Source organism: Zalophus californianus, chromosome 7 (assembly GCF_009762305.2).
Source record: "Zalophus californianus isolate mZalCal1 chromosome 7, mZalCal1.pri.v2, whole genome shotgun sequence".
Classification (NCBI taxonomy): domain Eukaryota; kingdom Metazoa; phylum Chordata; class Mammalia; order Carnivora; family Otariidae; genus Zalophus; species Zalophus californianus.
Window position 1 is genome coordinate 124,076,990 of NC_045601.1, and position 26,063 is coordinate 124,103,052.

At 46.5% G+C, this 26,063-nt stretch overlaps 1 long non-coding RNA gene across 1 annotated transcript; it reads right to left on the reverse strand.

Annotated features, from left to right (window-relative positions):
* Nucleotides 1-274: 274 nt before the first annotated feature.
* LOC113926291 lies at nucleotides 275-5,460 on the reverse strand. Its single transcript, XR_003521271.2, has 3 exons — nucleotides 5,261-5,460; nucleotides 5,020-5,127; nucleotides 275-2,020 (listed from the first exon to the last, which is right to left on the reverse strand). It is a non-coding gene; the product is annotated as an uncharacterized LOC113926291 (long non-coding RNA).
* Between the last annotated feature and the right edge of the window lie 20,603 nt (nucleotides 5,461-26,063).

The window sequence follows — 26,063 nt, forward strand, 5'->3', positions numbered from 1 at the left end:
GAAGAAAATACAGGAGAATATCTTCATGAACTTAAGTGAATACAGGCAAAATTTCTTAGCACAAAAAAGCACCAACCATAAAATAAAACAAAAAATCCCGATACAATTGATTTCATTAAAATAAAAAAGTCTGCTTATCAAAAGACATCATTAAGAAAATGAAAAGTTAAGCTATATACTAGTAGAAAATATTTACAGTGTATAAATCTAAAATATGTATAGAACTTCTAAAAATCAACAATAAACATATAAACAACCTGAATTTTTAAATGGGCAAAGGATCTAGACTCCTTATAAAAAAAGACATACAGATGGCCAATAAGCACATGAAAAAATAACTGATACCATGAGTCATCAGGGAAATGCCAGTCAAAACTATAAGGCTGTATTCTTACACACCCACTAGGATAGAATGCTCATACATCACTGGTGGCAATGTCCGATGGCACCAACAACTTGGAAAGCTGTTTCCTGGTTTCTCGTAAAGTTAAACATATATTTTCCCAATGACATAGCAATTCTACTCCTGGGTATTTACCCAAAGAGAATGAAAACACATGTGTACACGAAGACTTGTGAGCAAATGTTCATAACAGTTTAATTCATAACAGTCAAAAAGTGGAACGCCACCGGGCCTTCATCTTCCTTGCTCTCGTTCGTCGCCACGGTTCCCTGCCTTGGGCAGTCATTTGTCTCTCCACGATAGCAGCTCTGTGCTCCCGCTCTGGGCCCTTCGGTTCAGTTCAGCTCAGTGGTCATTTAGTAAGATCCTTCCTCATGCCAACCTTTGGCCAGGTCAGAGTGGGGAATGAGAATGAATGAGTCATGGCTTTGACTTCAAGGGGCTTGGGGTCTCAAGTGAAAGACAGAAATGAAGAAAATTCCAGAATGAGGCAGCAAATGCTAAGACAACCACTGGGGCCTGGAATTGGGCTCTGGGTCCACCTGTGATTCCCGGGAAGTCTTCTCAGAGCTGCTACCTGGGCTGAATCTCGAAGCTCACAGACTTCCCTCTTCCTGTAGAGCAGTGCTGAGCTCCCTAGACATTCCCAGGCCTGTAGGGGTCAGCCAGGCTTCTAGCAGCCCCTGCTCCTGGCTGTCCACACTGCACATTCATCATAGGCTTTATTTTTTTTTTTTTTAAGATTTTATTTATTTATTTGAGAGAGAGAATGAGAGAGAGTACACGAGAGGGGGGAAGGTCAGAGGGAGAAGCAGACTCCCTGCTGAGCAGGGAGCCCGATGCAGGACTCGATCCCAGGACTCCAGGATCATGATCTGAGCCGAAGGCAGTCACTTAACCAACTGAGCCACCCAGGCGCCCCTCATCATAGGCTTTAATGTTGGAGGAGAGCATTACCCCCAAGACACTCTAGCCCTCACATCAAGCAGACCTCACATGAGCGACCATGAGCTACAAGAACCAGGAGAGCAGGGCTCAAGTCTCACTTACCTCTTACCAGCTGAGTGACTTGTGGCAATTAACTAAGCAGCCCTCAGCATCAATTTCCCAGTCTCTAAAATCAGGGCAGTAACACTGTCCTCAGAAGATGATCTTGGGGATTAGGGGCGCCATTTTTTAAAAAAATTTATAATCAGTTGACTTTATTATTTTTCTTAAATTCCAGTATAGTTAACACACAGTGTTATATTAATTTCAGATATACAATATATGATTCAACAATTCTATTCATTACTCAGTACTCATCATAAGTGTACAAGGCGGTCATGTTTTTACCACTCATAGCCCCAAGGTTGGTGCATGGTGTGTAGTCAACACCATCTTCCTACTTTCCTCTTCTTCAGTGGGTGAAACGAGTTTTCAAACTTGGCTTCACAGGAACCTTCAGTAACAGTTGTACCTGGCTTGCTCATTGGCAATCAGAGGGGATTTAGAGGGGGAAGCATGTTTCCATATCTTTGTGAAAGCAGTATTGGCACCTTTTAGGCAACAGTGGAGACATTATCTATGAATCCAGTTTCTCTTCTTATTCTATCTGTAAATTATATTCTTATCATCCTGTAAAGAAAAATTTACTGCCAGACATAACCAGAGATTGGCAGAAATCAAAACATATATGTATTGTCACCTGTGGATAGGGAATTTATTACATTTTTTTTCAATGACCCAGATGTGGTGCAAGGATCATGATCTGAGCCGAAGGCAGTCACTTAACCAACTGAGCCACCCAGGCGAGCGAGAATCAAGAAGTAGAAGAAGAAGAAGAAGCAGGAAGAGGAGGGTCAGGAGGAGGGGGAAAGGGAGGGAGAGAGAGACAGAGATATATCTCCCAAACTTCTATCTCAGCTACTTATTACCTTAATACTTATATCAACCCCACCTTATCATATCTCAATTAAAATACTTTCTAAAATCTGGTTCTATGATTATAAAGTATGAAAACCCTCTAGGCATTCCAGCTCTAGGTTATTCATACAAAATCAATTCACTGAAAGTCAATTTATCAAAGGATCATTTCCATAAAGACCAATTTGTCAAATGTCCCAACTTTATAAAATACATGTTCCTTTCAACTACTCGTGAAGCTTATAGCAACTCATTACAGATGCGCTGCCAGGGATGGAGAGAGCCATCAAGAGAGTCAGGCCTCCGGGGATCTGGGGCCTTGCAACTCTCCTTCCTCCTCAGTCTCCCCTGCTCTGCTCTTCTGTGTCCTCCCCTGTCTGTCTGCATAACCAATTATCCCCAAATATGGCAGCTTAAAATAACAATAACCATGTATTATCTCCCAGGGTTCCTGGGGGTCAGGGATTCAGGGCGGATTAGCTGAGTGATTCAGGCTTGGGGTCCCCTACAAGGTTGCAGTCAAGATATCCTGCCCTCTGAGGTCTGCAGTCAAGATATCCTGCCATCCACTTCCCAGATGGCTAGCCGTAGTGTTAAGTGCTGGGCGATTAGCTTGTTTTATTCTAAGTGTGTGACATGAAGCTTTGGATTGCTGAGGCATCTGCTTCAAATACAACCATCTCTAATAAACAGGCCACCAGCAACACAACTAGATAAAGAGCCAGGCCACCCCACTGATGAAGTTCCCTTTTTAGTGACCCACTTTTCCCTCCTGGAACTTTAATTCCTGCTCTTACGTTTTCATTTCACCCATAAAAAGTGAACCCTTGAGACCTTAGGCACCCCACTCTCAATCCCAGTAAAGGCAGAACCCCAACCATAACCTTGTGGTGTGGTCCCCAGGCATACCATGTACCCTCCAGGACCTGTGAATGATAAACCTTGTTTTTGCGAAGTTCCCTGATAGCTGTTGCTGAGGTTGCAACTATCGCAATTGTAGTAAGAACCACAGGACTGGCCCAGCTACCACATTTGCTGGGTTAGGGAAATGTCTGTGGGGGCTTTTACAGGTAAGTGTCCCAGGCATTCTTAGCCCAGAGCATCTCTAGCAACAGGCTGAGATCCAAACCCACACTCAGGCATCACAGCTATTGGTGGGCAGCTTCAGTTCCCACCTGGCCATGTGCACCTCTCAGGACAGCTCAAGAATCCCACAACATGGCGTCCGGCTCTCCTAGAACCAGTGATCCCAGAGAGGATGTGGTGGAAACTGCAGGCTCATTCCTGCAACATGCTGTTGGTACGCACCTCATCCCCAGCCAACGTGGTTGGAGGCTGGCTCCCACACTCCCCGCTCCCTCCTGTTCTGAGCCTTAGCCTCACTCCACTCCCTCTGCCCCTCAGTCTTCCCTCCTCTCTGCTTCTCAGACTCTCCCTTTGTCTCTCCTCCAGCCTCTCCTTTCTCTGGGTTCAGCAGCCTGGCAGTGTCTAGCACTCATTTTCTCCAAACCCCTGCCCCCCTGCCCCTTCCCCCAAGGCCCCCCTCCCCACTCCGACCCCTCCCCAAGTACAGCAGCAGGGAGCTGAGGCAGCAAAGTGACATTCCTTGAAATAGGAACAAGTCAACCAAAACCTGTTAGAAATAACCAAATCTCTTGAAGACAGTCCAAATCTATTATTGTTAGAAATTTTATAAAAAGCTAAAACTTTTTTTTTTTGGTAAATCAGCAAATTCAATAGAATTGGGGGAAGAGTCCTTAAAATGCTCCAATTTTGGCACAACAGAAAATGGCTTTTCAAAGGATTAGAAAGAAATGAGTAAACCCTGAAAGCATGAATAAATGAGTAAAACCTTTCCCAAGCAAAGCACTGAAACTTTGGTCATAGGCATTAGAGGACTACGTTAAATTTCACTGATTGTCTTCTGAAAGACTGTTTCTTAAAACTAGCTCATGGTAAGCAGGTACATGGGGCAATGGTCATCCCAAGAATCTATCCTTTTATGAATTGGCTTTCAGGGAACTGGCCCACCGCAGAGTCTTCCCCTTTTGGCTGTGAGATCTGTGTCAGCTTCCAGATGTCCTTCTGGTGTAGCACCTTGAACACACCACCAGCCAAAGGCTTCAGCTCCTGACCCTCCAACAAAGCCCCCCGGAACCTCAGATATGCTACAACCCGCCCCTGCAGACCTCAGCCACCAGTTAAAACAGTCCTGAGCTCATGGGCTCCACGGAGACTATCAAAGCAGCTTAATCCTTACAACTTCTCTATTGCATAGGCATTAACATCCTTCACACACACAGTACAGACGCTGGGTGGCTTGTCACACAAGGTCCCACAACAAGCAGACAGGAGAATATTCAAGACCAAATCCGGCCATCTGGATGCTCCCTCCACTTCTGACTGTAAGTGGGAGCACTGCCTCCTTCAGTGCCTTTGGTCACCATCTTGCATTCCAGTCATGGGATTCTGGGTCCTGGAGACCCCAGGCACAGGCAGTGTGACACATGATGAGAACTCCAGGTTGGGTTGGGAGGGGTGGGTTTGGCTTTGAGGGGAGACCTCTTCCTTAACACCCTCCTAGCTGTGTGCACCGTGACTGCCAGTCCCCAGGCCGTTTGCCTGCCGACCAGCAGTGGTTACTAAGTGTGCTGTGGACCTTAGGGACCACCCACTTGCCTAGTGAGCTGCAAGCAGCATGTTCTTCTCACCTGTTCCAGAGGGTTCTCGCCAGGGCAGCAGAGCCCAGAACTCCCCACCATGGCTTTCTCTTCTGACGTGGCAAATGGGCATTTCGGATTAATCACGGCAGTTGCTCTCTGCAGAGGAAACAAAGTGAATCACTCTAAAGGAAATTTCAAGCCCCCAGAGAGGAAAAAAAAAAAAGGAAAAAATAATCTTCAATCTCCTCGCCCCACCCTCTTTATTCCACTTTTTTCTTCCTCTCTTCACCTTCTTAAGACCTTTCTCGCTCTGCCTCTCTGACTTTCCATCTCGCTGTCACTCTGTGTGCCTCTGTTCCTTTCTCTGTTTCTCTTGCATCTCTGTGCCTCTCATTTACATTTTCCTTTGAGATCTGGGACAAACTGGGTCCCCAAGGCATGGCCTGGCATCCAGGACTGAGGACAGGCCGTAGCTGAGGAAGGGGAGGTGTCACAGAGGTGACAGCAAACTGCACAGTGTGTTTCTTAGGAAGTCACACCTGTCTCACCCATGTCTTGCACCACTGCTTTGCTGACCCCTGGGGAAAAAGACTGTCTGAGGCACAGAGAGAGGAGCTGTGAGAGCAAGGCTGACAAGCTGGAGGAACCAACCTGCTGGGGTTCCTGTTTTGCAGGAAACTACAAGAGCAGGCTTTGCTTTTTCAGCAGACTTAGCTGCTCTGTGGAACGTGACGAGGCTTCGTTGACAGCACTGCAGGGCATCACGGATGGCCATGGTCATTTATAGGTGGCAACCCAGGAGCTGCTCTCTCTTTACTGCATTGAGAAATGGGCAGAGGAAACCCAGGCCGTCCCCATGGGTGTATCTCAGGCAGCCCTCACCCCCCAGCTGGGGCTCTACAGCAGTGGGGTGTTGGAGTGCATTCACTCTGTACTCCTTTTGTCCATGGGTCTACAGAAGGGTGCCAGGGCAGCAACAAGCAGTGAGTGTCCTTTGAAAACACCAAGTATATCACAGAAGCAAATAAGGGCGGTTAGATCAGACACCTATGCCTCAATGACAAATCATGAACACCTAATTTTTATTAAAAATATATCATTTAAATGCATTTTTCCTATTCATGAAGCTTATTTTTCCCTCAAGTGCAACTCTCTGCTCTATAATACCCTGACAGTGTATTTTCAGTCACATAAATATTTTGAATAAGGCAGTCATCAAATTTCCACTTCGGAGGTTATTTCTAGATTCTGTCTCATGCTTCCATGAAGATGGCTCATTTCTTCCTAAAGTGACTCTTGCTCTTTTTCATTCCTCTCTTTCTTTTCTTTTCTTTTTTTTAAAGGGAGAATGACTAGCTAGCTCATTATACCCATTTCTACATAGTTAGGAAGGGTCTACTGCATTTCTGTTTTAGGGTGATGTATTTCATGGCAATGGTTGAAGCTGGTTGGAGGGAGGTGGGGAGCTGTAAGAAACCTCAGCAGGAGAGTAAGGGGTCTGTAGAAGAGGAAATGGAATTGACAGAACATTACTTTCAAACTCAGTGATCTAGTATCCATCTTGGGGCCAGCGCTGTCCCAGGGCAAAACCTTGGAGCTGCTGCAATTTTTGTCTTTGAAATCTTGCCACCTCTCCCTGTCCAATTTTGGCATTGCTCGCTTTATTTATTTCAGAAGGGATAGTGAATATCTACTGTTTACATGTTGCTAGGGCTCTATAAGAAGTCTTAAAGTGGTCTTTATGTTGTGTTGAGTGATAAAGTGTCTCTCCTAAGGTCTGTTCTTTGCCATAGCCATTACATGTGAATTAGAACTACAGGGCAGAGGAACAGGAAGAGGAAAGCACAGCTCTCTTCACTGCTGGGTGGCATGGACGTGTGAGATAGGGCTCTGTGTTCTTACGTGGAGGAGACCCATGCATCAGCCCAGGCATTGGCATTGAACTTGATGGTCCTATCAGATGAGCCCATCAATATGAGAAAGTTAATTTAATTTGACTAGACTCTACATCAATGCCATCGAGGTGGTAACAGATATGCCATGATGAAACAGCACTGCAGGTGAACGATGCATCACATGGACACTCAGGAGCTGTCTAACAGAGCTGCAGCTCATACACGTTGAAGATACAAGGCACAATTTAGTAGGTGCCATAAGAAAAGCTCAGAAGCTAGGGGAGTTCAATGAAAGACAGATAACAAAAAGAAAGTTTTAAGCTGGAGGTGGTTTTTGCCTTGAGGGCTACATAGCATTTCAGTAGGCATAGGAAGCAGGTTATGGATGATCTGGGCTGGCAGACTAAGGAATTCGACTCTATCTACTAGGTTAAGAGAAGGAATGCCAAATACACTGCTCATCTGCCACCACTCATCTCACTTCCATACCTACGCCTACCACACAAAAATACCAGTAACTGATTGTGGCGCTTCTTCCTGACCTGAGTATGGCCTCAGAATCCATGTGCTTCTCAGCATACAAACACGAAAATACCCAATGTCTTATGGCAGCCATGGAGGTGCCCGTTCGGATCTGCCTTCAAGGGAAACTTTTGCAAGGAGCACAGCTGATTGACACCCTCCAACAGCCACATCTTTGGATCCTTCATGGTGTCCACACCTGGTCAGACTTCTTCCAGCTGCTCCTGGCCAATGACCAGGCATGGCAGGGCTACTGGAACTGGGCCATTCTTGCCCTCAGGGACACCTTTTATGGGCAGCTTTGGTTCAAGGACTCCCCATCAGTCTGGCAGAGACTCACTGAGCACGACTCTGAGGTCTGAGGCTCTTCCCACCCAACTCTCACTCCCTCCCCTGCACAGGTGTCAGACTGTCAGACCTGCATGGTGTGAAGGCTTTCCCCTACTCCTGCTCCCACTCCTATGCCCTTCTTAGGTATTGCTCCCTCAAATCTCTTACACCTTTTTTTTTTTAAAGATATTATTTATTTTTCTGGCAGAGGGAGAGAGAGAAAGAGGGAGAGCGAGCACAAGCAGGGGGAGCAGCAGGCAGAGGAAGAGGGAGAAGCTGGCTCCCCACGGACCAGAGAGCCTGACATGGGGCTCCATGCCACGACCCTGGGACCATGACCTGAGCCGAAGGCAGATGCTTAACCGACTGAGCCCCCCAGGCGCCCCAGATCTCTTATACCTTTAACCCCGTCTTGGTGTTTGTTTCTGGGAGGATCCAAACTGACACATGAGCACTCCCAATTGAGTTGCATTTAAGTCAAACCCTTTTTGGCATTTCTGCTCTTGAGACCGGGAATCCATTGACAATTTGGACACAGGGGAATGACCTGGTTGGAGCTGTTTAGGAGCAGCGTGTGCAGAATGCATTCCTCTAGAGTCAGAGAGACCAGTTAGGGGGCTGTGGCGGTGGTTCAGGTGGTAGAGTCCTGGATGAGGACCGTAGAGTGGGAATCGGGGGGGTGCAAGTGATACTGCCACATTTACCTGAAGCGCCTGCCCTTGTCACCTGTGTCTCTCCTACCTGTGTGGAGAAAAATGATACATGGTGGCATTTAGAGGAAAGAGCACTGATGTAGAAGGCAGGAAGCCTGGGCTCAGCTCCGGCACTAACTAACCAGGTGCCCAGGAAATGACTGCCCCTCTGACCTCAGCTTGTGTCACCTGTGAATGGACACTGTGGGTGGGACAACCTGATCTTGAAATTCCACTCCTGTCTCACATGTTCCCCTACCTGTTTAACCTTGTGGTTAAAAAATACATACAGCATGACGTTTGCCATCTTACCCATTTCTTTCTCTCTCTCTCTTTTTTTAAGATTTTATTTATTTATTTGAGAGAGAGAGCATGGGGGTGGGGGTGGGGTGGGGGCGGTACAGAGGGAAAAGGAGAAGCAGCCTCCCTACTGAGCAGGGAGCCTGACATGGGGCTCAATCCCAGGACCCTGAGATCATGACCAGGCAGATGCTTAACCAACTGAGCCAGCCAGGCGCACCGCCCCCCATCTTACCCATTTCTAAATGTACATTCAGTGGTGTTAAGTACGTTCATGTTCTGTGCAAACATTTGTCTCCAGAATGATTTTCTTCTTGAAAACTGAAGCTCTGTACCCATAAAACATGAACTCCCCATCCTCTCCCCACCCTCTCCCACCAGACCCTGGAAACCACCACTCCACTTTCTGTCTCTATGAATTTCACTACTCTAGGTTCCTCACATGAGTAGAATCATAGAGTATTTGTCCTTTTGTGACTGGCTTACTTCACTTGGAATGATGTCTTCAAGATTCATCCATTTTGTAGCATGTGTCAGACTTTCCTTTCTTTTTAAGGCTGAATAATGTTCCACTGTAAGTCTGTACCACATTTTATCTATTCATCCATTAATGGACACTGGAATGCTTCCACCTTTTAGCCATTGTGAGTAATGCTGCTATGAACATAGGTGTGCAAATACCTGTTTGAGTCCCTGCTTTCAATTCTTTTCAGTGTATACTGTGATATTGTGATTTATAATAAGAAACATGTATTTGGTTTTCATCCTAGTTCTTGGCACAGAGCTCCTAAAGACATTGGAATTTCCTAAGTGACAGAGAGAAAAAGGTGTCTTTTGTTATGTTAACGAGGTGACTTTTGGAATGCCTCTAGGTAACAGAAAGAGGAGCGCTAGTTGCCAAGGGAACCGACTGCATTAGAGGGTTGGAACTTTCAGTCCCCTCACACCCTTGCCTCCGGAGTAGGGAGAAGGGCTGGAGGTTGAGTTCAATCACCAGTGGCCAACAATTTAATCAATAATTTCTGTGTGATGAAGCCGGCATAAAACCCCAAAAGGATAGAGTTCAGAGAGCTTCCAGATTAGTGATCCCTTGGAGATTGGGGGAGTGTGGCACACTTAGAAGAACATGGAAGCTCTGATCCCTTTATCCATACCCTGCCCTAGGCATCTCTTCCATCCGGTCATTTCTGAGTTAAATCCCATTGTAATAAACCAGTAATCAACAAAGTAAAATGTTCCTCTGAGTTCTGTGAGTTGCTCTAGCAAACTAATTAAACCCAAAGAAGGGGGTCTGGGAACCTCCAATTTACAGCCCGTAGGTGAGAAGCACAGGTGACAACCTGGACTCGTGATTGGTGTCTAAAATATGGGCATAGGGCAGTCTTGTAGGACTGAGACCCTAACCTGTGGGATCTGATACTATCTCCATGTGGACAATGTCAAAAGAGAGTTAATTGCTTGGTGATATAGGGAAAAAAATGATGTGGGAAACAAAGGCAGAAGAAAAATTATGAAATTTCCTTACTACCTAGAGCCCACTGACAAATCCTTGAAACAGACAGAGTGACATTCCTCTAGGGACTCAACTGCCTCGATGTTGACACTTGGCTAAGGGCAAAAGGCGATCCTAACGTAACACCGCCCCCACCCCCCCCACCCCCCACCCCCCCACCCCCCCCACCCCCGTCCCCTGATCCTGTAAGTCTACTTTAACATATAAAAATTCCTTTGGAAACTTCCTTTGTCTCTAAAACCCCCAAGATACAGGTTGGTAATCATCCCCCAAGCATATGGCCCACTGATACACATCTGAAGGGTCTCATGACTAAGGTTTTATTAGACAGTAATAAATGACATTTTCCCAACAATAGCTAGCCCCTCAAGGTCCTGGAAACCTTGCTTCCAAAATTCCCTAGAGATTTACACTATCCTTAACCCCCTCCCAACTTGAAAGTATATAATGGGCCACTCCTCCTGACCCCATGCCGCTCTTTCTGCCCACGGGGCCTGTCCCTGTGTTTTAATAAAACCACCTTTTTGCACCAAAGACGTCTCAAGAATTCTTTCTTGTCGGCTTTGAACGCTAACATTGTCTTTCCTACATCAAAAGGACAAATCCTAATTAGAGTCAAAATTCTAATACCCAAAAGTAGAACTGCTGGTGCACATTTTGAAGCAGTATCTTCCCAAACTTTCCACCAAGAGTACCCACAAGAGCCATTATGAGTGAATTCATACACCAGTGGTTGTCAAGAATCCGCCAACAGATCACAGTCTTTTAAAAATTCACATAAATGTTGGCATTCTGCACCACATTGTATCCTTGTTTGCTTTAATATAAAAGTGATGTTTTCAGTTACACCCCAGTCGGAGGAAAATGTTACTCTGCAGAGCACAGGGAAGTCCCTGTTCCATGGCGTGCCCATCTATCCTGTGGCTTCCTCAGGCTCTGCCATGACTGGGGCATCCAGTTTGATGAGCACACAGAACTTGGTTGTCTTTAAGACCCCTTCTAGCTCTCACATTCTATGAATGATGTAAAACAGCACCGTCCCAGGGGAATCTTCATATTAAACAAAGGCAAAGTAAGAGAAGGACTCATGTTATTAGCCAAGGGAATGAGTCACTGGAGATGGGAATTTCAGGCGTTCACGTGTCTGGGATGGAGACTGGAAATGGAGAGAGGAACATTTCTAGAGCTGAAATGTCAGAGGCACAGCCCCTAGTGGTTCTGCACAAGAGGAGCATTATATTAGGAGAGGCTGAGTCCTCTGGGCTTGTTTCCAAGCTTCCGAAGCTCTGAGGGGTTCTAGAAGATTATCTGGGCTATGACTCATCCATATGTTACCATAACAGAGAAGTAGTTAACCCCGTTACATGGATGCTGTGGGGAATTAGTGAAGAATCTCACAGTGGATTCTATGTTGGATTTCATGTTTTCTGAATCGATGGATTCTCCTTTGGGGGTGTTTATGGGCAGAGTGGGAGGTATGTGACAAAGGAGCTGTAATGGATCAGCAGAGCCTCTCTGTGACTCGGTAGCAGCCATGCTGGGAGAAGACCCTGAGAAGATACTGTAGCGATGTAGGCAGGCATCTCTAGGTCTTATCCAAGGAAACAGGCAAGGAGCTGTTGGAAACACTTGCAAATCAATTTAGCCAATACTGTAGCTGCCACTTCCCATTGATTTTAAGCCTATGGCCAGAGCTGACACTGAACTGGTTTGCATTTCACTGCTTTTGATTTCCCCTGACAGCCTGTGGTAGAAGTGCAAACAAGTGGGGTCCTGGGGGGTGGGGCGGGAAGCAGGGAAAAAAGTGAAGGGAGAGCCAGGAAAGGCTTGGGAACTCTCCCAGGTGAGTAAATAGTCCTTGAATGAGTGAGCGGTCACTTTGACATGAAGTCTGTTGAGGGAGAAGAATGGAACTGAAAATCAAAATGAACATGAATTATTAATTAATTAATATTAATTCCGTGTTTTTGCCCAAGGTCATGGCCCCTTCCCAAGGCTGGCTGCATACCCAACACGATACAAGGCAAAACTTGCAAGAGGCGGAGAGAGAGAAGACAGGTCAGACATGGCCTTTGGTTGCTGACTGTCAGTGGCTGTGAGGTGGGTGGTATGAGCCACAGACCTTCCAGGGATAGGATGGGGGGTGGGGCATGGGTAGCAACGGGAGAGGCCACCAAGACAAAGGCTGAAGATCTGCAGGAGAACATCCCCAGTGAAGCCAGGGCAGGGCAGTGGACCAGGCATGCCATTTTCCCCTAGTGCCCGGAGGACAGGTGAGACCTGGAACATTTGACCCCAGGGAGGGTTAGGAGCAGGAACACCCCGAGTTAACTAAGACGACTCCAAATTGGCAGAGAAACCTTGAACTGACAGAGAAACTACTTAATTGCCTAAGAAATCACTGATTTATTTTCGCACACCTGTGGCTACGAACTTCATACTTGCTACTTGGTGTTGGCCGTTTGGATGATGCCTTAATTGCTTTCCATTGCTAGAGTGCAAGTGTATGAGGGCATGCTTGCCGAACTGGGGGCCAGGGCTGGCAGAGGCCAGCATACGAGGGCCTGCTTCCTCCTGGGGTGGAAGTCAAGTCATGTTCACTGCCGGGAATATGACACAGCTCTGTAAGCAACCCAACAAACTTTTCTTTGTAAGGGTGCAGCTGCAAGGGAGATGCCCTGTTCAAATGTCCCTGCGGGAGAACCTTCTACAGAGAGCGCAGCTGACCAAGAGCCTCCAGGTACTGTAGGCCATACTTCTGCCAGATGCCCAGGGGGGTATGAGAGCCAGGCCGTTCCCTTCCTCTAGTGGAGTCCCCATCTGGGCAGCCCTGGCTCAGCTGGGACCCACAGAAGTGCTCTGAGATATGAGGTCCCTCCAACACTCCTTCCCTCACTCCCCTCACAGGTGTCACGCCTATATTGCCAGATGAAGCCCCCCTCCCCCCCCCAGCCCCCCCCTCCCCACTCCCGGCACCTATTCCTGTTCCCTCCCCTCCATCATAAGTGTTTCCTCCAATTAATCTTTTGCATGTTTTAATCAGGGCTTGGCACCTGCTTCTCAGAAGACCTTAACTGACATGAAGGAGAAGGAAGAAATTCTCTGGAAATAGCTATATAAGGAAATAAGAAATGACATGACTATTTTGATCCAGGAACAAGACCTTGCTAGAGAGAAGTAGGGATTCTGAGTGTAGCATGTTATCCCTTATTTGAATCCACCCCTGGCCAAGGTCACTGAACTCCGGGCTCTGGGCTCTGAGGTTAGAGAATATTGATACAAAATATTTTCATTAAAATTGGGGGGCTCTCTGCCAGAGTATAACCCAATGGGGAAGGGGAGTCATTCTGCCGAACATTGACCATGAACCCAGCTTAGATCCCTAAGATCTCTAGATGTTCCCAGTGGAGATCCATCCCCCAGGCCTGCGGCTGCCATGCTAAAAAAACAGCCATGCCACAGGAAGTACAAACCAATTGAACACTTGTTTGTTTGTTGTTTTATTTCTCTATGTCCCTCCAACTTCAAAATTTCATGATTTTGTTCAGTAGAGGCCTCGCCACTCTGACCTAACTGCAAAGTCCTTGATATCAGGAATTACGTGTGTGTTTTATTCTAGACCTTTATTTCATTTAATTCGTACAGCCCCCTGCCCATGGGCATTACAGAAATACTGTTTAGTGATGGTTATGTCTCCAGTGCCTCTTCTTCCTAATAGTGAGGGCTGTGTTTGCGATGACCATGATCATCACATTCAGAGATTTAGATAGAAACTGTTTCTTCAAAAGACAAATTTATTGAGTGATAGAGACAGGCCGGGTGAGGGAATAATGACACAGATGAGTAAGAACTGATCCCTGCCATGAGCTCGGAGCCTGATGGGAAGACAGACGCGAATCAAGAGGTCTGATACAATCAGATAGGAGCGACAGCAGGGCTGGGACCAGAGTACTTTGACGGCACAGGAGGGAGAATGACTAATTTATCTTGAAGTGTTCAGGAAGGCTTTGGAGAGAAGCAGTAATTGAACTGGATCTTAAAGGCTGAGTAGGTGTTTGCCAACTGTCTCCGTCCATTCGGGCTGCTATAATAAAATACCACAAACTGGGTGGCTTAAACGGCAGACATTTATTTCAGGAGGCTGGGAAGTCCCAGATCAAGGTGCCAGCTGATTCGGTTCCTGATGAGGCCTCTTTTCCTGGCTTGCAGATAGCTGCCTTCTTGTCGCATGCTCCGTGGCCTCTCCTCAGTGCATGCAGGTAGAGGGGAGCTAGATTTCTCTGTCTTCTTCTTCTTCTTATAAGGCCACTGGACCCTCAAGACCTCATCGAACCCTAATCACCTCCCAAAGGCTCCACCTTCAAATACCATCACATTGGGGATTAGGGCTTCAACGCATGAATTTTTTGTGCAGGGAGATACAAATATTTAGCCCATAGCCCATAACACTAGCTGACAACAAGGTGTGAGGGGAAGATATCCAAGAAAAGGAGAGAAAGATTCTACAAAAGCATTGAGTGATTCTTTCCCAGAGTGTACTGGAGCACAGAGCCTTAGGGGAAGGTCATGGTTAACAAAGCAGCTTAGCCCTAAATTTTTAAGGCCCTTGAACACTGTCCTGAGGGATCTTGACGCTCTTGGAGGTAATGGAGAGCCCTCTAGGTTTTTGTCGTATTTTGTATTTTAATTATAAAAGCACCACTGCTTTGTTAAATACAGAAATCTCAATTATTGGCTCTTTGTATACTTAACCCATATTCACTCAAAGACTCCAATTTATAGAGATGGCCCATCATCTTCTGACTTTTGACTTAGAGATGAAATCACGTTTGCTCCTCTTAAAAAAAAAATATTATGTGGAACAGATTTTTTTTTTCTTCTGAGAATAAAGGTCGGGTTTTTTTTCCCCCAAGGTTACAAAGAGCCTGTTATTTAAATCGTGTGTTTTCTTAGTTTCCCGGGCCTCACATCTAGGGAATAAGAACAGTTACACAAGAATGGAAACAAAACACTATTTCCTTTGTTCTGCTTCCCCTTACCTAGGGCGGGGCAGAAACCTAGGACCCTCAGAGTATTCCCGAACAGCTTGCAAGCCCCTGGAGGAGATCTGCACGTGCTCGGAGCCCTGCCTCCTCAGCTCAGCCCCTGTGCCTGCTCCCTGCTCGGAATGACTGTGTGAGACGCCCTGCTTCGCAACATTCAGCTCCCCTACCGACCGCAAGCTGCGCACCACGGAAACCTTAGAGGGTGCTTCGGAGCGGTGATTTGCAGTCGGTGCCCCCAGTCCTAGAAAGGGATCTGGCCAGGGACAGGGAAAGGGTTGCCGGCAGTGGGGGGCAATGTGTGACCACCAAGGTTTTGGTCCGCACCCCGAGGCCGCGCGTGAACCAACGCAGGAAAAAGCAGAGAGATTGATCCGGGATTGAAGTGGGTGGGGTGAGACCCGCTGGACTGGGGAGGAGGGGCTTCGCGGTGCAGCGTCCATAGGTCTCAGCCAAAGCCTCAGGTGTGAGAGGACGAGAGGGAAGCCGGAGGGCTGTGTGTGGATGGCAAGGAGAGGGTGCGAGCCTGGAGTTGAAGAACTGGTTCAGTGAGAAGAGGGAGTGGGGACGTGGGGGAGGGGCACGGGGTCAGAGGTCCAATGTGTCAGTGTTTAGATGCCCCGGATCAGAGAGGAGAATTGCACAGAGGAAGTAATGAGGTTTTCAGATGAGAAGTCAGCAGGGGCCAATACGCAATTTTTTATCCCCTGAGAAATGTTTGCTCTTGGAGGTGTGCTCCAGAAAATGACAGCCAGCCTCTTAGGGCTGAGGCTGAGCCCTGGCTCATCTGAGACCTTGGAATCCAGATGGCCAAACCAACATCTTCTCTGCAATGCTGTTACTGAAAAGCAAAGCCTCTTCCTGATGTCCCAACCAGGGCTTCCTCTGGATGGGCTCCCAGCTCTGCAGGGACGCTGCCGCCGGGCCAGAGGGCCACAGGGCAGTGCGCAGCCGGCCCTGTGGGACTGGCCGCGCCCGGGGAAGGCCAGCCCCTGGGGACCAGCCTTGGTTATCGCAGGGCAGCGCCCAAAGCCCGGGACCAGCCCAGGGGACGGGAAGTGGGTGGCCCAACGAATGCTGAGTCACCCTTGGAGGCTGTGAGACAGCGCCCTGAAAGCGTGCTCCGCGGCCTGGAGAGGGTGAGTTCGGGCGTCCGCGTTGGCAGGGGCGCTGGGCTGTGGCTGTGTGTTCCACAGTCCTGCGCCTTAGCCACGAGTGTCACCAACTCATACCCCGGGGTGTGCACGAGCCGGCCAAGTGGCCGCTTCTCCTGGCTCAGGACCCGCTGGGGGTTGGGGCGGGGAAGGAACGTGCTCCCGTTTTGGTCTCACCCTCAGCTCTTCTGTGGTGAGCTCTTTGTTCCCTAATATCCCTGTCTCCCCTTAACACGGTTTTGCAGCTCATCAGGCTTGAATCTTAATGGACTCTTGTAGCTGCACGATGAAGTTTCAGCCCTTGGCCTGGCATTTAGGGGTCTACACAGTGGGGCCCAACCATAAAAGCATCAGGTACTGGGACAGCCCTGGTCTAAGGATTTGGTCCATTCCCAGGGCAATTCTCCACTGCTGTTCTGGTGAAACCATCGCCTCCAACCGCCTCAGGCTGTGTCCCCTCCTCTCCTTCCTTCCACTTCCTAAGTCCCTGAGCCTTCCCAGATGCCGGCCCCACCATGGTCTCTCTTCAGTCGGCAAAAGTAGAGCGCAAAGAATCGGGACTTTGAGACTTTCTGAACTTAATCCAGTCATCTTCCTATAACCAGTCATGGTTCTTACTTAGCCATCCTTCTATGATTCTAGCTGTATGCTCTTATGTAAGACACACACCTCTTTGATCTTGTTTCTTCTTCCGTGACATCAGTCTCAGGCTCACTGGAGAAAAAGGGTGATGTCTTGAGGGCCAGGAACTCATCATGTTGGTCCCACCCCCTTCTGCCCAAACCCCGTCTTATTCGCTCACTCCTTTGGCACCCAGTATATCTATACAATCATAATAAGCTAATATAATTATAATATTTATTATAATTTTATTATGCTTGTGTCCTGACTCCCACTGAATTGATCATATATTTTTCATTCATTCTTTGTAAGAATTTTTGATGGCGGGTCTATTATGTTCCACACGTTGAGCTAGGCACTAGGGATTCAAAAAGAAAAAGCACTGTTCCTAACAGGAAACCTTGTCTTCCACTTCAATTTGTTTGTAGAGTTACCATAAATAGTTTTTAGGGACAGGCAGAGTAAAAATAAAATATTTCTCCACCTAGTGATATGCTAATAGGTGCCAAATAAATATTTGTTGAGTCCTTAGCTTTGGAGTTTTAAAGATTTTTATTTATTTATTTATTTATTTGACAGAGAGAGAGAGAGAGAGAGAGAGACAGGGAACACAAGCAGGGGGAGGGTCAGAGGTAGGGGGAGGGTCAGAGGGAGAAGCAGGCTTCCCGCGAGCAGGGAGCTGGATGCGGGGCTCGATCCTAGGACCCTGAGATCATGACCTGAGCCGAAGGCAGTTGCTTAACCAACTGAGCCACCCAGGCGCCCCTAGCTTTGGAGTTTTAGATGAAAAGTGTGAAATGCCCTCATGGTATCCTTATTGTTTTATTTCCAAGCTTAATGTATACCAGGTGTGACCAAATAGGAAAATCTGGACCTTCAAAACAGAAATGCTAGGAAATGATGGCTCATGGCCTGGAAGGATTTGCCCCAGGCTTCCTGTAAAAGCCATCAGCCTCATATGGCTCCATGTGCGTGCCTCTGTGTGTGTGTGTGTGTGTGTGTGTGTGTGTGTGCGCGTGTGTGTGTTTCCCCTGTGTGCTACAGGAGAAGCATGGGATGCAGAGTCCTCCAGCCCCTCCAAAGTGAAAAATCCATCAGAAGCTAATTAACTACTGCCCAGAGATTCAAATGTAAGTCCGGGGGGAAATAAGATTCAGTTTACAAAGATTTGAATTACAAGCAAAGTGTGAGGCACAAACCCCTCACCCAAAGTCAGGTTCCCTCCTCGTTCCCCAGGCTTGTCCCAGTGGAAGCTTATACGGTGCGAGATTAGAACTGGTTCTGTGACAAGGATAAGAACTCTTTGGCCCACTATTTCTGAATAAATGCTGGACAATAATACATTGCTAGTACTTTAACATGCCCAGCTTCTCTCTGTGCGAGAGCTCCAGTAGCTCCAACAATGCCCTTCCTCCCTTGTTCCGCAGGTCCCGCATTTGTTCAGCTCCCTGGACAGAGACCCACGTTTATCTTTTCTGTGTAGATTCTTAGGGAGCTTCACGAAGCACAACAGCCCTATTCATAAGCCACACCGCGTCACCAGCTTTACTGAATAACCCAGTATCTGTTGGGCAGACTTTATGGGCCCGGAGTCGTGGCCCTATCCCAGGGGTCTCCCCGTGGCTCCTCCCTATCACACTCTTGGGTCCACATTTATGGCCCTTTGTAAATTATCTGCACCTGCAGCCTGGGCGAACTGTCCGTGAGTGATGTGAGCTTACTATTCTTGTGCCTACAATCCACGGCAACCCAGATAACTTCCTGCAATCCTTCGTTCTGTTGTCTCGCCGGATGCCATGTCACCTGCAGCTGTCATTATAACAACGACAGTGGTAATTAAACTTACATTCCTGCAGAAGTTTTATAACCTACAAAGGGCTTTCACGTGCATCATCTCCCTCAGTCCCGCATGTGACCACGTTATTTCTCTGTCTGTAGACCTTCAGTAGCTCCCACTTCTTGCGGGTCATGAGGAAGTCCAGGCTCCTTACCATGGCGTTCAAGGCTTTTCTGGGCATGGTCACTGGTGCTCTCGCTAGCCCCCTTGACCGCCTCCCCATCTCGCCGACCTCTTCCTGCTCTAGTACATCCAACTGCTGGGAGCTAGCAGCCACACATCACCCTTTTTCTCCTCCTTCATAGCTTGGCTTTTGCTGGCCCTATGATCTTCCCCCACTTTGCCTTTCTCTTCCCTTCCCACCGCAGCCTCTGCCAGCCCCCCGCCCTGTGCTAGGCTAGGACCCCTTCTCAGAGCACAGAGTATCCTGGGCCTCTCTGACAATAGGCACCACAGTGGGCGCATGCTTTCTTCATTGTGGTAAAACCCATGTAATAAACGGTTGGCCATTTTGGTCCCTTTAAATGTACACCTCGGGGGTATTGAGGAATTACATTGTTGTTGCTGCATCACTGCGTGTTTCTACATTTTGTCATCCCAAACTGAAACTGTACCCATTTGCATTAGTCTTCTAGGGAAGCCATAGCAAAATAACCCAGGCTGGGGGGCTTACATGACAGATATTTATTTTCTCCCAGTTCTGCAGGATGGAGTCTAAGATACAAGAGTTGTCGGGGTTGGTGTCTGGGGAGGACTCTCTCCTGGACTGCAGATGGCTCCTTCTCACTGTGTCCTCACATGGCCTTTTCTGTGTTCATGTCTGTAGCGGGGAGAGGAGGTCGAGGCAGAAGGAGGGAGAGTGCAAGCAGGGGTGGGAGGGGAGAGCAAGCTCTGGGGTTTCTTCGTCTTCTTTTTGTCTCTTCCTCTTCTTAAAAGGACACCAGTCTTGTCAGATTAGGGCCCACCCTATGACCTCATTTAACCTTAATTAACCCCCTAAAGGCCCCATCCCTAAAAGAGTCTGTTCCTAACAGACTTGGGGGTAAGAATTTGGGGAGAGGAGACATAATTCCGTCCATAACACCATTCAAGGATAACTCCCCATTCTGCACTCCCCCAGCCCCTACCACACACGGTTCTGCTTTCTGCACTATCAATTTGACAACTTCTATATAAGAGGAATCATGCAGTATCTGTCCTTTTGTGACTGGCTTATTCAAAGAGTATCATGTCCTCAAGGTTATCCATGTTATAGCCTATGTCAGAATTTCCTTCATTTTAAGGTCAAATAGTATTCCATTGTATGTATGTAACCATATTTTGTTTACCCATTCATCTGCCAATGAAACTCTTGTGTTTACAGGGTTTGTGTTCATCTCTGCCCTGAGGTTGGAAACTTCGCCTGATACTCCTCTGCATCCGTGTGTCAGACACAGTTGTTGTCTCAGTATATGTTGAATGAATGAGTCAATCAATGAACACCCTGGTCATCACCATACCCTCTCAAAGTTAGGCAAACTCCTCTGGTACTACTTCCATTTTCAGATGAATAACCCAGAGTTGGAAAGGTAAAGGGACTTTCCATTATACTTGATTGCCTTTCTTATCTTACTGGTAATTACACTGAGTAGAAATCATCCTGCTTTGTCCAGACCTTGTGCCCTATTCTAGACATCAATCATAGAGTTTCATTTCTATGAGAGTGGCTAAACCACCAGGGAGAGAGATCGCGTAGCTTTTAGATGAGGCAGAGGCAAAGCCAGTGATGTTCTGGGCCTGCAGATGAGCAAGCAGTCAAAGCCTAGACTCCATTATGGTGCAAGATCCTAAATCAGTGGTTCTCAACCAAGGGTAATTTTGCTCCCTGGGGGACATTTGGCAATGTCTAGAAACATTATTGATTGCCATAACTGTGGGGCAGGTACCACTGGCATTTAGTAGGTAGAGGCTAGGGATGCTGCTAACATCCTACAATGCACAGGCCACCCCCCTCCCCAACAAAGAATTATCTAGCCCAAATGTCAATAATGCATAGATCAAAAAAACCTTTTCCCAAAAGGAGTCATCAGGAACCAAGTAGTATCAGCATCGGGGAAACAAATAGAAGGGACTGGGGGCCTTTGAAGAGAAACAGATGGGCAGACCTCTGAGGGGCCACACCAGGCTGACTGATAGTCAAAGGCTCCTAGCAGGTCCTGAATGACTTACTAACAGAGCGGACCTAATGGTTTGGTGAGTCTCGGAGCCCAGGGGCTTTTGGGAGGCAAAGAGTGGCAAAATGGGTAAGTACCTCCTCCAACTTCTTGTGATATTCTGCATGTGTTGCCTTCAGGGCTGATATATAAAAATGATATACATAGACTATGCCAAAACATAGACATGAGTGTGCAAAATAATGCTGAATAGGAAAAAAAAGCAGGATGTAAAGTGCCATGTGTGTGCTAGTACATCTATGTTCAAATATATATTAAAGTACATAGGGAAAGATAAGGAAAGTTTGTGATAATAGAGTCCATATTCAGTTGTGATCTTTGTAAAACTTTTACTTTAAAAATTTATTATATATACACTTAGAATTTCAAAAATCTGGAGTGTAGCCCTTCTTTCAGATGAATAGGTGCCATTCATTGGGCTCTTACACTCTCCCAAACACGGTGCTGGGCACTTTGTAGACATTATCATATTAAACCCTAAATAACCCAATAAGGCAGGCAGTGTTGTGCCTATTTTTCAGATGAGAAACCTGAAATTTGGTGATTATGAAATTGATCAAGGTCATAAAAAAGCAAACATTGGGCTGGGATGTTCACCAACTGCCCTGTGCCTGTATCAGGGTTTGTGGAATATGCTATGCTACCTGTGGGATTTGGTGGTCTAACACTGTGGCCAGTTTTATCAACAGGTAATATGGAGTTCCAGTATGCCTCACTAACTCTCTGTTTGCAATTTGGCAGCCATGCAAATAGTTGGTATTTTCTCTAGACTTCTGTGGTCATGAACCTTTAGATTTTAACTTCATGTGATACAGTGGTTTGTCATTAACGCATTGATATTATGACCTGTATTGGGTATCAATCATTTCACAAAACCAAAAGGAATTATAAATCTCCACAAAACAGAAGTAGTTGAAGATGTCTCCCCAAAACATGATCTAGTCTTAACCATAAATCATTCAAATTGTCTACTGCCATACCGTAGAAATAGTTTAAAATTTGTCAGAGAATAAGATTTTATTCTTCATTTTTTTAAAGATTTTATTTATTTATTTGAAAGAGAGAGTGAGCGAGCGAGTGAGAGAGAGAGAGAGAGAGCACAAGTAGGGGGAGGGGCAGAGGGAGAGGAAGAAGCAGACTCCCTGTTGAGCAGGAGGCCTGACACAAAGCTCAGTCCTGGGACTCCAGGATCATGACCTGAGCCGAAGGCAGACGCTCAATCAACTGAGCCACCCAGGCACCCCCTTTTCTCATTTTTCATTGATGACCTAATATTTCTGGTTTTTGTAATGTAAACAACACAATGCTGTTATTTTATGGGACTCTGATCATAAAGTTAGGGTTCAAAAGTTATGTTTGCTGTGACAGACTGTGGGACCAGGCAATGTGCCTTCCTGTGAGCCTAGTGAACACACAGAGATTCCATTTGCTCTGTGGTTATTGTCTTGGGTCAGGGTGTGCTGGAGCAGAGCCTGAGGCAGGGATTTGGTGCACAGTATTTATCATGGGAATGTTCTCCAGGAAAAACTATAGGGAAGTGAGGGAAGCAGCCAGGGGAGGACTAACTAGGGAGCAGTTGAGACCTCTGGAACATAAACTCTTCCCCAGCCTTGTCTTCCACTTAGGCAAGAGAGCCAGTCTTTTATACTTTGCCCTGACAGTCAGTCATTAGTGTAGGTTGACCACCCCCTGCAGATGGGGGTGTAACCTCCCCAGCAACGGACCATCCCTGAACCCAGAGCAATTAGCAGCCAAACTCCCTGGGGGAGGGGTGGGAAAATGGGGGTCGGGGCAGTGAGTACACTGAACCAAGGAAGAGGATAATCATGGGAGTACCAAGAACATCTATCAAAATTCTTTTCTCTCTCTCTGAGATCAAGTTTTTCTAAAGAACATTATTATAAAAGATTAGTGTATAAAGCAAGAATTAAATAAAACCACAGGCAAGTGCACTTAGGTAATTTTCTCACCAAACTTTCACTGTTATAATTGTTTTTATCTTATTACTGCTCATAAATCTTAATGAGAATATATTTTTGTAGCTTATCTCAACATGAAACCCAAACTCATGTATAAGACCCAGGGCTTCAAGGATCTGGAGACCTCACTCCATTTTAATAACGGATGCTTTGAACTTCCTTAGCCAGAGGAACTAGATTGGCCTGGTCTGGCTCCTTGTACCCAGTGGTGTTCAGGACCTTTGCCACTCAACCCAAAATCTCGTTTTCTTGGCACAGAGAAGACATTGCAAGGGTTGGAGTTAGCATCTCTTCCTTAATATCCTGGTCTAGTTTTTCTGACAAATACAGTGAAAGAAAGAGCTTAGTCCCATCAGGCTTCCCTAGGCAGCAAGGAGAGTCCCCCAGATGTCTTCATCAATCAGAAGAAGCTTGCCCCACATCCAACCATCTCTTCATCTTTAACTTTCATATTCTATTCAGTGGAGAAAATCATCCTTCTTGGCCTCTTGCCTCTGACCGTACTAGTAAGGCTCTGGTAAGAGCCAAAATTTACCTATGATGATCCCCATAGAAACAGTTTCTTTCCTGACACTAGTGTTTTCAGTTAACTACTGTTACAAAAATCTCAGTTTGTACCAGAACATTACTTTTTAAAACACATTTAAATAGAATTTGACAAGGGTTTTATAGAGAGCAATAAAACAGTTTCACCTCAGTGATTCGTAAATATCTAGATGTGGTTTATGATTATGGTCCTTAATTTACCCCATAATCATCATCATCATCTTAACGATATGATGAATGACACAGAGGTCGGTATGAAGATTTATATATTTAAGATGTAAAAACGTTTAGAGAAAATGATACCATGTGAAGAATCTTCACGGATAAAGATTTGAAGAGTGAATTGGCGTATCAAGACCTGAATGATAAGTTTGTAATGGGTTTCTCTATTTCCTATTTGTGCTACCATGTGAAAATGCTGCTGCCATATTTTTATCTACTGATAAAAATGACAGAGCACTTTTCGTCAAGTAGTGAGTCTCCATCATCTGTTCTGCTGTAGGGCCATCTGCAAATTCCATTTGGACAACATCACCATCTATCACATCATAACTTAAAATGTACCAATCAGAGATAGCTTGTGGCTGAACTGCTGGCAACGACAGAGATCGACCAGGCTGCCCAGCAGAAGGAAACTTCTCTGCTCCCAGACACTCATTTTGTGGAGCACTTCACTCATTTGCACCACCTGTAGTTACTGCTGCCAAGGCTGCCCCTGGAAGAAGCCATGAAATGAAGAATGGCCAAGGGGTTGATTTCATGGTTAGTAAGCAAGGGTATCAGCTAATGTGCATCCACTACATAAAGGATGGCCCTCTAAATCCTGGAATCCTTTTCATATGCATGTGGAGATCATCAATAAAATTCATACAGATGGACAGTGAATGTAGTTTAGGGAAAAGCAAGAGGCATTTTATAAGGTCAAGAGCCTGCCAGCCAAGGACACTGGATTCCTGTTGGAACTCTAATCAGTTTCTCTCCAAAGCCAATATTCATGCTTGCCTGATACTTGCATCTAACCAAACAGGAGGGTAATTCTCCTGTTGGGGTCCTGAAAGCTTGACAACATGCCTTGTCTGGCAGCTGGGGAAAGGAGAGCCTGCTTCTGGTTGGAAATCCTCTTTGGGAGCATTGGGTAATGGCAGGGAGAGGCCCTTCCCTCTGGTGCTTAAGAAATGAGCACATGGATGAAATCCAGGATCCTGGGCTGGGAAATCTCCATAGCAACACATTCCTGCTCTAACCCTTCTTGGTCCAAAACTTCCAAACCAGACCTTTCCACAGAACTGTGAGGTGGGAGGATGTGCTTATTACAAAGAGAGAGCCTTGGCCTCTTCTCTCTCTTCAAATCCCACCACATACCCCACAGATGTATAAGCATGCACCAGGTGTCCACATGCACACATATACCCATAGATCTTAAAGGAGAAATTCCTTCCATGCTTCTAACTCTCAGGTCAGATATCTTTATCCCAAGAGACCTCATGTGATGAGGAAAGAGAATTAACAGAGTCTTTACTTGTAACCACAGTAGCTATTTCAAAAGCAAAACAGGAAAGTAATTTCTTCCCAAAATGATGACTCTGGATCTGCTGGAGGAGGAGAGTCCATCTCTGTGTTTGCCCTATGCCTCGTTGCATGGGCAGTGAACCCTGGAAACCAACCAAGACAAGCCAAACAACCCTTGCTAAGCTGCTGGAAGGTGCTGGTAGCAGGGTGGTCTTGAACCACATTGTGAAGATATAAAACCTGCGGTATCCATGGAGTGGGAGAATCCAGTCAACCAAAGGGACAGACCTGGGCAAAAATGGGGAGAAGAGTGCAGGTGGCAATTCCACAAGTCATGAGCAGATAGAGGAATGTCTAGATTGCTCGGTCTCGGACTTAGCATGAATCAGAAACATCTGGAAGATTTGTTCCCTGAATCCTAGCATCACTTGGGGACTTGCTAGAGCCCCAAATCTTGACACCAACAAGTAACCTCCAGACCCCAACTGGTGGAGCCTCCTAATCAGACTCTGATAGTTGACTTTTACACAAATAGATGGCTCTATGAGCACATCTTATTCTCAAAGCACTCTGGAATAATTGGTGAGTGTTGATGCTTCTACTCTGCTAAGGAGGAAACAGATCCACAGTGGGTCATTGACTCACCTAAGGTCACCCAGCACATGAGCAGAAGTTCCAGAATTGAACCCAAAGCTCCTGAGTCATGGCCCGGTGACAAACCCCATTCACCATGTGGCTATAAAAAGATCCATCTCTGGAGAGAGCCTCCTCCAAGGTTTGCTGAGATAAGCCAAGTTCAGGGTGCTGTGCATGTGCCTTAACTGGGCAGTGAGCCACCAGCCACCTGACAGGAGTGACTGTCCAGAGAGGAAAGAGGGGAATGCCTCAAGGAGGAGGTGTAATAGGAAGCTTTTGCCTTGGATAGCTGAAGGTCAGATC